At 38.2% G+C, this 10,000-nt stretch overlaps 1 protein-coding gene across 8 annotated transcripts in view; it reads right to left on the bottom strand.

Moving 5' to 3' along the window:
- The window catches only part of LOC308693334 (T-lymphocyte activation antigen CD80-like), a 14,356-nt gene extending 12,526 nt beyond the window's left edge, over positions 1–1,830 (bottom strand). For 2 of the 8 annotated variants that reach the window (XM_081370178.1, XM_081370176.1), the window contains exons 1-2: positions 1,707–1,830; positions 1,446–1,565 (exon numbers count right to left, since the gene is read on the bottom strand). The gene's annotated coding sequence lies outside the window, so the exon portion shown is untranslated. Of the gene's footprint in view, positions 1–1,347; positions 1,424–1,445; positions 1,566–1,702 lie in introns of those variants that run through there. The other 6 variants (XM_081370172.1, XM_081370174.1, XM_081370177.1 and 3 more) reach the window with 5 other exon arrangements.
- Between the last annotated feature and the right edge of the window lie 8,170 nt (positions 1,831–10,000).

Raw genomic sequence — 10,000 nt, 5'->3', positions numbered from 1 at the left:
ACTAAACTGTGTTGCTTTAAAATTGTGAAACTGTGAGATAAAAATTCTCTCATCAAAATAAGTTAAGCAAATTTCAACTTTGTTTCAGAGTTTTACAAGTTTAAACTTAAAATCAATTTAATGTAATTTAAGTTGAAATGACTTGAACATCCAAGTTGATTGTACTTAATTTTAGGCAGCAACTTTTTTCCCCTCTTTTTTTACAGTGCAGAGAACATTAAACTAAACTAAACATTAACTAAACTAAACTGGTTGTGCAATTTAACTATGCAAATTTAATTTTACTTAACTAAACTAGCCTAATTGTGCTACTTCTAAACTACGTTTAACTAAACTAACCTAAAACGAAACATTTTACTAAACTGAACTGTTTGTGCCATTTGTGTTTTAACTAACGTAGCCTAAACTAAACTAATCGTAGACAGCACTAAACTAAAATACACTTATCTAAACTAAACTACCTTTTACTAAACTAAACTAAACTAGGGGTAAATTCAGGTTGATTGGGACACTTTTTCCAAGTCATCTCCATGGCAAAATGTGTCCCAATCACCCTAAATTCACCCCTAATTGTGTTACTAAACTATTAGCTTAGTTTAAACTATTAAACTAAATTTTACTAAACTACACTTAACTGGTTGTGCCATTTTATTCCAGAGGATATGTAACTAAAGTAAACAAGATTAAACTAAATGTGCTTGCTTTACTGCAGCTAAACTAAACTAAACTAAACTAAACTAAACTAAACTAAACGTGTTTGATTTACTGCAGTTGAACTAAAATAAACTAAATTAAACTAAACTAAACTAAATGTGCTTGATTTACTGCAGCTAAACTAAACTAAACTAAACTAAACTAAACGTGTTTGATTTACTGCAGTTGAACTAAAATAAACTAAATTAAACTAAACTAAACTAAATGTGCTTGATTTACTGCAGCTAAGCTAAACTAAACTAAACTAAACTAAACTAAACTAAACTAAACGTGTTTGATTTACTGCAGCTGAACTAAAATAAACTAAATTAAACATATCTAAACTAACTGTGTTACTTTAACGCATGGTGGCATTAAACTGAACTACACTCATTGTGCCATTTCACTGTTTTGTCACATTACAATGAAATCAAAGAGCTTTTAAAAATGATCCACGTTAAACTGAAAGTGTTTAAAGGAAACAAAAGCTTCTGTGGGCCGATCACAGACAACAACACAAACAAAAATGAAGAAAATCAAGATAAAACACCATCTCAACTAGCATAAGTGTGAACGATTACACCCGACACGCTTCACAACACACACTCAGTTTAACACAGTGCCCTGATCCAGAAAAAAACTGAGAAACCTGACCCAGCCACACACATGCCGCCGGCCAACATGTGTGTGTGAAGGTGTGTGAAGAGGAAAATCAGAGAAATGATGAGACAGGGTAATGCGAGAGCACTTACTAGAGTTCAGCCGTCTGTCCTCCAGCGATCGGATCAAATGAAACACGGCGATTAAACAGTTCCTTTTTGACCGAGCGAGAGAGAAAGGGGAAGTGCTCTTCATTCAGATCGTGTTTCTGCCTTAATATAAGGTTTCACAATTAAAAACCCAAGAAGTGTCTGAGAATGTGGAATCACGTGAAATAAGCTGCGGACGCTAAAATAAGTTAAGCTAAACTACACTAAATTACTACATCAAATAATAATAAATTACTTACTTACTTCATAAAAACTATATAAATCCAATAATTCGAATCTTCACTAAAGCAAACAAGTGATTGATGTGCAAGAATGTGTTTCAATGCGTCTGAAACTGAACTTTGCTAACACTTTACAATAAGGTCCCATTAGTTTAAGTCGAGTCACCTTTATTTATATAGCGCTTTATGCAAATCACAGTGTTTCAAAGCAGCTTTACAGAGATAACAGGAGAATAATGCACCAAAGTTTGTTTCTGGAAGAAAATAGCGTCACAGTCCAGCTTAAGGAAGTTCAGATAGTTCAGTTTTGTAGTATAAAAGATCATTTAGTTGTTATTTTAGTTCATTTATATATATATACAGCCGCTCTGGAGAAAACCGGCTCAGTTCAGTTCTCGTATAATGGTGTCAATGCAGGCAGATCAATAATGTTGTTAAATATTAAAGTGCATTAACTAACTATGAGCAATGCATTTGTTACAGTATTTATTCATCTTTGTAAATGAATCAACTGTTCATTGCTAGTTCATGTTAGGTCAAGTCCATTAAACACAGCAAACCTTCATATTTAAGTATTAGCACGTTTCAAAATTAACAAATGCGTTTGAAATACAAAAACTATACATGCATTTTTAACAATACCCGTTCTTGTCTTAGGACAACTTTGATTGCTGTATTTTTCATTGTTAGTTACATGTTAACATGTTTACCTTATTGAAAAGTGTTACACATATTTATGTTGTTTGTGTCAAGCTTTGTCAAAACATGATGAAACATAACACACACATGAAACACTAGATAAAACCAGATTTTGTGCTACTGTATCTTTGCAGAGATCGAGCCTTTGGGACACGGATAAGGTCCCCAAAAGGAAACACATGTTATTTTATATTATAATTCAGTAAACTGAATTACAAATAAGTCACTGGGAAATTCCCACACTGATAAACAAATGTTTGTGTGTGACTTCAGGTGAAATGAGTTACAGACGTGACGTAATATACCTGAGCGATGATTGTATATGTTTACTCACCAGGACCGAACGACTTCTACAATTATGAAAACAAACACATCGGCACACTTCTCCTTCTCGTCTCATTACTTCACAAGAACTGCATGAATCCTCCCACACAGTACTGGCAGTAGCAGAGAAACGGCTTACGCATTTTACTCTGACATTCATGCATTTATCAGATGCTTTTATTCGAAGTGACTTACATTGCATAGTAGTTCATCAGTTCAAGTGCTCCCTGGGAATCGAACCCTGACCTTGGCGTTGCAAGCGTCATGCTTTACTGCTTGAGCTGCAGAAACAAGGACAGTTCACTCAGAAATGTGGAGCAGCTCATTTGCTTTTCTGAAATGTTTGAGTACAATATTGAGAGACTTTGGTATCTTGGTGCATTTGAGAACAGTTTGAGACATCCCTTAAAACTCACCTTTGATCACCAAAATGACATATTTGAATGTTTTTTCCTTGAAAAAGGTTCCAAGGTTCAAATGAGCCCCGCCTCCACTCACTCACTCAGCTCAGAGATCCACTTGTTGACGATCACACGTTGATCTGATTGGTTACAAGGTAGTTTGTGACGTCAGAAACACCAGCGATTTCAAAGCGTGTTTTTGAGACTGTCTTTGGTTCACTGCAGTTTTAAGGAGAAACCCAGTTAGCAAAATTTGTCACATCCTTGCTTCAATTCTGGTCCAGTTCTGGAGCAATGGTATTGACTTATGAATTTGCACATGGTTTGCCCTTAAAGCATTTTAAAAACACCATAGACATATTACATTAAAAGTTTGTTTTTCACCACAGGGGAACTTTAAATATATGTTTTGCGTTCCAACCATTTGCCCAAATAGTAAAATAATAACTCCACAATAGTATTTTCACAACTCAAAATTAAAAGAGAGAGATTGATATCTGCAGTCAGAAGAGAGAAAGACTCAACTTTAGCTTCACTCCACAGCCACTGTATTAGAAACACCCCCACAGCAGCTAACTCGTTTTTTTTGTAATTTGATGAAAAGGAAATATAATACAAAGTAGGCCTATAGTGTTATAAATGCACATACATTTAAAAAAAAAAAATGTAAATATAAAAAACTTCACAGGATTTAAGATGCTGACGACCGTTAAACGCATCATCAGTCTGTGAAAAAGGTCCATAAAGGTAAGAAGTAAACTTTTCTTCGACTTTTTAAGTCACGTTCATAACGATGAAGATATAGTTTTAAAAATTGTTCTGAATGTAAAAGAATAGTCCACACAACTATAATAATATAGCGGCACAGAGAAACGATCACTTTCACACAAAAAAAAAAAAATGTTTTCCAGTTAACGAACGATAAAATCATTGACAGCCAATCAGAATCCATCCTGCTTTAAGCGATATGCAGCGCGTGCTTATAACAAACAGAGCAATAGTTGGTGTGGACTAATTTAGTTATTGTTATAGACTAGTTTTCTTTATAGTTATCGTTCTTGGGCCTTTACACTGCACATGTTTGGCGTTTAACAGGGCAAAAGTGGCGCTAATCCTGCTTCGGTGTTCAGTCAGCTCGTCCTACCTGTACTACTTTTGATATCGCGTCCCTTTTTTAATTTTTTCTATTTTTCAAAACTTTTGCTTCTCGATCAAAACTCCAGACACTTGTGGGATCAGTTGGCTCTTTATCTCAGTAGAAACACCTGATAAGCATAAGACCAGTAAATTACTTCCAACTTTTACAATTTACAGTATGTCATCACATTCACGTACAGTCAGTCACTTTCTGTTCGTCCTTCTCTTTACGGTATGAGGTGTTGTTGTGTGATTTTACTTCCTGCTGCATGATCTCAGTGTGTATGTGAGAATGCCATTGTGGTTGGGACAGACAGTGGAGGAATGCGTCCACAGGTCGACATGAAAACCTGGCAAGTGAAAGACACTGTTTGTGGAGCGTAAACTGTGTCAGAAACGAGAAACTGGCCTCAGGTGCTTCTATTCATGCGTGTACTTGCCATGTTTTATTAAACAATTTCTCTACACCCCAAAAAATAACAATATCAAGTACTCACCACCATCATGTCGCTCCAAACCAGTATGACTTTATTTCTTCTGTGGAGCATAAAAGGAGTCGTTTAGCAGAGTGTTGTTTTTCATACAACAAAATAGTGGATCTGTCAAGCTCCAAAAATGTCAGAAAACCACCATGAAAGTACCAAAATATAACTATTTTTCTTGGCAACCACCCTCAGTACTCTAGCACTTTGACAGTGACAAGGCATGGGTTGCTAGGGCGTTGCTATGCAGTTGCTGACATATTCTAAGGGTTAGGAAGGTCTGGGTGGTTGCCAGGGTATTGTTATGCAGTTGCGCAGGTACTCTATGTAGTCGCTAGGGAGCTTTGGGTGGTTGCCATGGCTATGCTGTTATTAAGTTGTTCTAAGTGGTTGCCAGAGTGTTGCTATGCAGATGCAGTTCTATAGTGGGTTGACACGGCAATGCTATGTGGTTGTTAAGGTGTTCTGAGCGGTAGCTATTGTGTTCTAAATGGTTGTCAGGGCTTTGACATGCAGTTGTTAAGGTACTCTATGTAGTAACTAGGAGGTTTTGGGGGTTGTCAGGGTGTTACTTGGCAGTTGCTGACATTCTAGTAGCTAGGAAGGTTTGGATTTGTTGCTATGCAGTTACTAAGGTGTTCTATGGGGGTTGACACGGCATTGCTATGTGGCTGCTAAGGTGTTCTGAGTGGTAGCCAGGGAGTTCTTGGTGGTTGTCAGGGCATTGCTGTGCAGTTGCTAAGGTGTTTGGAGTGGTAGCTAAGGAGTTTTGGGGGTTGTCGGGGCTGATATGTAGTTGCTGAGGTTTTCTGAGTGGTAGCTACCAGCTAGGTTGTTCTAAGTGGTTGTCTGGGTGTTACCATCCAGTTGCTAAGGTGTACTGATTGGTTGCCAGGGCATTGCACTTTAGTTGCTAAGGTGTTCTGGGTGGTTGCCAGGGTGTTGCTATGCAACTGCTAAACGTCTTCCGAGTAGTAGGAAGTTTGGGTGGCTGTCAGGGCGTTGATATGCAGTTGCTAAGGTGTTCTGGGTGGCAGCTAGGTTGTTCTAAGCAGTTGTCAGGGCGTTACTATGCAGTTGCATAGGTGTTCTGAGTGGTTGCCAGGACACTGCTCTATAGTTGCTAAGGTGTTCTGAGTGGTTGCCAGGACACTGCTCTATAGTTGCTTAGACGTTCTGAGTGGTTGCCAGGACAATGCTCTATAGTTGCTAAGGTGTTCTGAGTGGTTCCCAGGACACTGCTCTATAGTTGCTAAGGTGTTCTGAGTGGTTCCCAGGACACTGCTCTATAGTTGCTTAGATGTTCTGAGTGGTTGCCAGGACACTGCTCTATAGTTGCTAAGGTGTTCTGAGTGGTTCCCAGGACACTGCTCTATAGTTGCTAAGGTGTTGCTGAAAAAGTGTTTAAGTGACTGTCAAGTGCATTGATATGCAGTTGATTCAATTAAATTAAATTCAAATTTATTTGTATAGCGCTTTTCACAATACATATTGTTTCAAAGCAGCTTTACAGAAAGTGCATTTCAGAAATGTACATAGAAAAATACAGTTAGTTAATCATGTATTAATTTAGGGCATAACATATCGCCAGCGTTGAGTTGTCTCTTCACAGGCGTCGAGTCGTCTCTTCACGGGTGTTGGGGCATCTGAAGTTTGCATGAGAGGCTGGATACAAACTGGAGCTGACAAACTTTTTGACTAGCATCCCGAGATAACAACAGAAAAGCAGATGGGAAATAACTAGCGTAGCTGCTGTTCAAAATATTAATGCATTCGATCTGATTCAACTAGTATAAAAGGTAAGTATTATGTGAAAACTTGGCTAAACTGGGAGAGCGAGTCTGAGCCTCAAACAATATCAAAAAGGCCATTCCAGAGTTTAGGAGCTAAATGTGAAAACGGCCTCCCTCCTTTAGTGGACTTAGATATCCTAGGAATGACCAGAAGCCTCGAATTTAGTGATCTTAAAGAGCGCGATGGATTGTAGGGCGATGAAAGTTCCGTTAAATACCCAGGAGCTAAAACATTTAGGGCTTTATAGGTCAGTAATAATACTTTGTAATTGATACGGAACTTAATTGGTAACCAATGTAGAGATGATAGAATTGGTGTTATATGATCATATTTTCTTGATCTAGTAAGAACTCTAGCGGCGGCATTTTGGACTAACTGTAGCTTGTTTATTGAGGATGCAGGACAACCAGCTAATAAAGCATTACAGTAATCTAGTCTCGAGGTCATGAATGCATGAACTAACTTTTCTGCATCAGAAACAGATAGCATGTTACGTAGCTTAGCAATGTTTCTAAGGTGGAAAAAGGCTGTTCTTGTAACATATGAAATATGATTTTCGAAAGACAAGTTGCGGTCTAGTATAACACCCAGGTCTTTTACTGTAGTGGATAAAGTAACAGGACATCCTTCTAAATTAAAGTTGTATTATAAGAGGTTTTGTGGGCAGTTTTTTGGACCAATAAGTAATACCTCCGTTTTATTATAGTTTAATAGCAGAAATTACACGTCATCCAGTATTTTATATCTTTGACACACTCTGTCAATTTTGATAATTTAGTGTTTTCATCTGGTCGTGATGAAATATATAATTGAGTGTCATCAGCATGACAGTGGAAATTAATTGCATGTTTTCTTATAATATTTCCAAGTGGCAGCATATATATTGAGAATAACAGAGGGCCTAACACAGATCCCTGCGGCACTCCATAGTTTACTGGAGTTATGATCGATTTTTCCCCATTTAAACAGACAAAATGGTAGCGGTCTGATAAGTATGATCTAAACCAGCTTAATGCCTGTCCATGAACACCAGTGTAGTTTTGTAGTCGATCTAAGAGTATTGTGTGATCTATAGTGGCGAACGCAGCACTAAGATCAAGTAAAACTAGTATTGAGATACAGCCTTGGTCAGAAGCTAGAAGTAAATCATTTGTGATTTTAACGAGCGCAGTTTCTGTGCTATGATGCAGTCTGAATCCTGACTGAAAATTTTCATAGATATCATTTTCTTGCAAGAAAGAGCACAATTGAGCGGACACCACTTTTTCTAGTATTTGAGACATAAATGGAAGATTTGAAATGGGTCTGTAATTTGCTAGGTTATTATGATCTAATTGTGGTTTCTTAATGAGAGGTTTTATAACTGCCATCTTGAATATTCTTGGAACATGACCTAAAGATAAAGACGAGTTAATAATATTGAGAAGATGCTCTTCCACTACAGGTAACACTTCTTTCAGTAGTTTAGTGGGTATAGGATCTAATAAACATGTTGTTGGTTTAGATGCAATGATAAGTTTATTTAGCTCTTCCTGTTGATAAAATGTTCTGTGTGGTTTTCAGCTCGTTGCTATGAGCTTACTGAGGTGGTTGCTAGGTGGTTCCTTACAATCTAAAGTGAAAGGTGTTCACCCTCAAGTCTCTGTATTAATATATTAATATTCTGCTCTTTAGATCAATAATTACTGTAAGTATAAGCAATAATAAAAGTGACAGTCACCTTAGTAAAAACCGCTCTCTCTCTTTCTCGCTCAAAGCAGTACAGGAAGTCAAAGTTATGTTTAATATGACAGAAGGAGGCAGAGGCGCTTCACCTGGTCACATGATTAGTCACCAACACCAGGACGACACACTTTACTGGAACACAGGAATTTTAGGGCATTTCCAGTTTACTTCTTCTCAGCTCTCCTTTTCCATTTCTTGGTCGCTCACTTTCAATTCTCACTCCTGCTTTTTTTCCATAACCCTCCATTCTTGCTTCCCTCAATCCCACAGCATGGTTCTTATCATGTTATTGATATAATCAGGCTTTATGACTCATTTAGCTGTGATTGAGTGTTGTAGGTACCCGCCCACACACACACACACACACACACACACACACAGAGAACGTTGCCGAGTCGATGTGTGTGTGCTGTTTTTGGTGCTGTTCACTTCTGATATCATGAATATTTTAGGGAAATTCTTCCTGTACTCCTTTAAATCTTTCTGTGATAAGCCTTCATATTGAAAAAGGAAGAAAAAAGAGGGATTTTTAGGAGTGACTGATAGCAGACACACCCTGATATATCTGAACACAAGTGAAGATCAAGCTCAAAGACATTCATATTTGTTGTTTTTTGTTTTTTCTTCATTAAGTTTTACTTCCTGATACTCAATAAATGTGATGTCAGACAGAAAGGCTTTCCTGAGAACCGTTAAATAACACACCACAACACACACCCATGTCTGCGGCTGTGCAGTGCTTGCTGAGTGGCCTTGAAACTAACACACACCACATTCTCAAAAGCAATTCTGGGAAGAGTGTGCCCTCTGGTGGCCACATAGAGCAGAGCCTGCGGCTGCATCCGAAGTCGCTCGCATACTTCCCTACTATATAGTTGGCAAAAAAAACAAAGTAGTATGTCTGAATTCACAGTACTCATAAAACAGTAAGCAAAAAGTACCTGGATGACATACTACTGTTTGAAACATACTACATTGCACACTATTAACAGTTTACACACTATGCAGTGTATACTAGCCTGTTAATTCATTGCAATGATGCATTTGCCACTCATATATGTTCAGATCAGCATACTAAGTACTATTTGTGATCGTATACAGTGTGCAAAATGTCCGTAGAAATATAGTAGGTGCAGTATGCAACCAAATGGGATACATGAAATATGTATCCCAAAAATGCTGCAATTATATGTTTAAATCAGCATACTAATTACTCGTTACTAACATACTACATTGCATACTATTAGCAGTATATACTAGCCTGTAAAAAAAAAAACAGTCTAAAGTCAGCCTGATATTTGGTTTATTAAATTAATAGTAAGTATTTACATATCTCCCCACATTTCATTCATAATATTCACTGGTTGGTGTGCAGTTTCCAGCAGTGTAGCGTGTCAACAGTGCGTCGTTTGCAGCTCATTTGTCTGGTTGTTGTTGACTGGTTCACAGGGGCAGAGGTCGTTGCCGGGGTCGTTACCAGGTTTGGTGTTGGCGTTGTGTGTGGTGTGATGTATCGTTCCATTGGCCACAGGCTGATGCAGGTGTGTGTTCCACTGAGGAGCGATAACTCCTCCCCAAATTTGACGACTTTCTTGAAAACTCACACAGATTGCGCAGCCACGCCCCTTCATCTCACAGACACGCCCATTTCTATTGCAGCCCCGCCCACTTACACCCAAGTGCCTCATTCCGACCCGGCCGCCTTTGCTCGAGTGTCTAAGCGAGACCGTCTGTGCTTGCGTGTAACGCGTAGC

Source organism: Scardinius erythrophthalmus (assembly GCF_964197995.2).
Source record: "Scardinius erythrophthalmus genome assembly, chromosome: 7".
Lineage (NCBI taxonomy): Eukaryota > Metazoa > Chordata > Actinopteri > Cypriniformes > Leuciscidae > Scardinius > Scardinius erythrophthalmus.
The sequence above is the reverse complement of the archived record's forward strand: the minus strand, read 5'-3'. Positions and strand labels throughout refer to the sequence as shown.